Source organism: Lissotriton vulgaris, chromosome 8 (genome assembly GCF_964263255.1).
Source record: "Lissotriton vulgaris chromosome 8, aLisVul1.2, whole genome shotgun sequence".
NCBI classification, from domain to species: domain Eukaryota; kingdom Metazoa; phylum Chordata; class Amphibia; order Caudata; family Salamandridae; genus Lissotriton; species Lissotriton vulgaris.
In genome coordinates, this window is record NC_141696.1 from 1,283,671,318 (window position 1) to 1,283,674,863 (window position 3,546).

The window sequence follows — 3,546 nt, forward strand, 5'->3', positions numbered from 1 at the left end:
CATTACATGTCCAGACAGTTTCTTAGCCTAACAGTCAATTTTAAAAATTCAGTAATATGGAGAATACTGTCGTTATGCAAAAGTTGTAAGTACATTAAGGCCGATCTGATCTGAGTAAAATTAAGTTTTTTTAAAAGAGTGACCAGATAGCTCCTGCGTGGGTATTCATAAAATCTACATAAAAATATAAAATGCAACATATCCTGTGGAGACTCTCCGTCGCAGCCACAGTGTGCTGCCAGTTTGTTAAAAACATCAGTTTTAGGTCTAATCAGCAGGTGATGAAAAAGATTTAACCTGAACCTTGTTAACAGGAACTTTTCGTGGGAGGTCAGTGAGCCCAACAGGTATGGCTCTGCAGTATCACATGTTTTCAACATGACAAATTTTCTCACACTGTTTCTGGAGTTCAACATCTTCCCGCTGGGTCTTCCTATCCAAAAGGAAGTACCGTTTAATTACCTCCAGGTCACCTTTTACAATCTTACTAGGGTGTTCAAACAGTTCCAAGCGACCTAGCCTGACAAAACAAGATTTCACATATTTTATCCACGGGGAAGCCATTGCCTTGTCCTGGGTCATGTAGTCGCTCATAATCAGGTGAGTCAATGGTATATCCTGATTTAACCACAGTTTAAGCCAACAGGTTAATGGGCCTAAGGAAAAATTTCACCTAGATATTCCATCCCTAACTCTTCGTGTACCGAAAGGTTAGGTGTGCCTGCAGGAACACACAAAATGCGCTTCAAAAAATAGTTTTCAGCAATCTGCAGCTGCTCACCATCAGTATACCCCCAAATTTCACTGCCATAAATAGCAGTTGCTAACGATTTTGAGTTATAAAGCTTCAGCATGGCACTAATCGTTTTTTTACCCAATTTCGATGCGAAATTAAAGATGGAGGCATTAACCCTCACCAGTTCCCCCTTCTTTTTTGCCAGATGAGGACCCCAGTTAAGCTTGGAGTCAAAAAGGACCCCAAGATACAAAAATGTTTTTGTTATAGGAATCACTACATCATCAAGTTTAAATGAAAAGTTCCTTCTTGGTTGTTGGCCAACATGCATGACAAATGATTTTGAATTATTGATCATAAGGTCTCTATCCGTCATGAACAGTTTAAAAGCATTTAGTAAAGCTTGAAGGCCCCTCTCAGTTCTAGAAATTAAAACTGCATCATCTGCATATAAAAGTACAGGAATCCCCCGCCAACCCACTCTAGGGCAGTACATTCTGCAACACACTATCAAGGTCATTAATATAAAAATTAAAAAGAAAGGGGGCCAAGATACAACCTTGACGAACACCCTTTCTGTTGTCAAAATTTTCTGTTGTGCTCAGATCTTGAGAGTATCTCACATTAGCTCTAGTATTACTATGTAAGTCAGCCAGGAAATTGACAATTCCACTGTCTACACCCTTCACCCTCATGGACTGCCAGAGCCTTCCCCTGTTTACACAATCGAAGGCTGAGGACAAGTCCATGAAGGCAAGGTGAATGGTGCCACTGTGAGCCACAGTGTACTTACTAAGTATTAAAAAAAGGTTAAGACACTGCGTCACAGTTGAACGGCCACTGCAAAACCCATACTGTACAATGGACATAATGTTATTTTCCATTGTCCAATCAGAAAGTCTCTGCAGTAGGATTCTACCTATAATTTTGACCATGGAATCTATTAATGAAATAGGCCTATAACAATTTGGGCTGCTTGTGTCCCCTTTCTTAAAGACTGGGACGATCGTGGAGACCCCCTAGGATTGTGGGCATCCATATTTTACTGCTGCATTAAAGACAGACTCTAAAATAGGTGCCCAAAAACTTGGATCAGATTTAAATAAATCTGGAGGAATCCCATCGGGACCAGGAGCTTTCCCAGCTGTTAGACCCTCAATGCCCTCCATAACCTCCCCCCTAGAGAAGCTAATCATCTTGCCATTGTCACTCGGGCAGAGATGGTCCTATCCACCACCGGGCTACAGTACAATTGCTTGAAGTGTGATTCCCATTCCTCCTTTGGAATATAGCATTCCAGGCCATCCCCCGGTACCTGGACCAGGAAAGGTTTCTTCATTACCGCCCAGAATCTAGAACTACACCGCAAAGTGGAAGGATCAAGAATCTCTCTCCAAGCCTCCTCTCTGAGGTATTCCTTGTGTTTAGTAATGATAGATTTATAATGCTTACGGCACAATTGAACTGTTTCCTTTAGTCTCGGTTTAGCTGCTAGTGCCAACCTTACATTTCTGGCTGCTTTAGAGCAATCACGATTGAACCACTTGGGTCCCACAGATTCTAACTTCTTTGCTGGGACCGACAATAACTTTGTCACCTTAACCGACAAACTTTGGTAGGCTTCAAGAACCTTCCTCGATTGTGGACCTTCTTGTATGCAAACCAGAATTTCATCTGCACAAATAGTTTTAATATCTTTGTACAACAGATCTGGGGTAATTTTAGGCCATTTGAGACGACGTCTCCCGTCAGTTGTACTTAGCCTGCCGGAAATGGGACTTGTATCTACATTAGCTATCTAGGGACCCCTTAGGTGAATAGTGAGTGGATTGTGATCACTGAATTCACTATGTTCAATAACAAAGGAATCCACAAAGGATTGCATTGGCGAGGTTATTAATACATAATCAATAAAAGTTCCCCTTCCATGGCCCTTAAAGGATGGGATCTCAAAATATTTTTTAGGGCCCATCAGTCCCATGGTCAATGTAAGATCTAAATCGTTAAGTAGATCATTAAAAAGTTCCCCCTCTGTCGTATGTTCCAGATGCAATCCCTCTAAGCGCGGACAATGCAAATCCGAGATACATTTCAAAAGAAGATCCCCACAAGGGTGAACATTGAAATCTCCCATTATCATGAGATTATGGATACAATCCCTCATTGAATTTCTAATAAAAACATTCAGTACTGATAGCTGACTGATAACTGAGCATGAATTACCAGCGATATAAAAATTGACCATACCAAGCATACAGTTTTCTCCAGTTAAAATTAGACCAATGATGCCAGAGTTACTAGTTAAGGCTCTACGAGTTGTACACGATAATACAACAGAGATGAACGTCACCATTCCCGCCTTTGGTCTTCCCCTAGTTGTGGCTGTTGCAGGTACATAAAATGCTTTATAACCTTCCAGAAAATAGTTACATTCGACTGACCAGGTCTCCTGCAAACAGATAACCTTAAACTGCTTAATATACCTAATCCAGTTACAATCCTCCATTTTAGCACCCAAACCAGAAATGTTCCATGAAATTACATTGTTCCCATTCAGTTTTATCATTGTGCTTTCCTCGTGGCCCATTTCGTTCAAAATCTCTGTTACTTGTCCATCAGGTTCCTTATGTCAGTCGCACGCCTCCAAGCCTGAGAGTGATTCAAATCTTGTCTGCGTTACAACATTGAACCCATTCATACCAAGATTATCAACATTGTACCGATATACAGTTTCAGAAACCGGAGGCTGAGTAGGGATAAATGGACCAATTTTCCCACGATGAGGAGGGGATTGAATAAGGTGGGTATAA

General features: G+C 41.1%; 1 pseudogene; it reads right to left on the reverse strand.

Annotated features, from left to right (window-relative positions):
• Positions 1–1,454: 1,454 nt before the first annotated feature.
• Positions 1,455–3,242, reverse strand: LOC147698620 (uncharacterized; annotated as a pseudogene).
• Between the last annotated feature and the right edge of the window lie 304 nt (positions 3,243–3,546).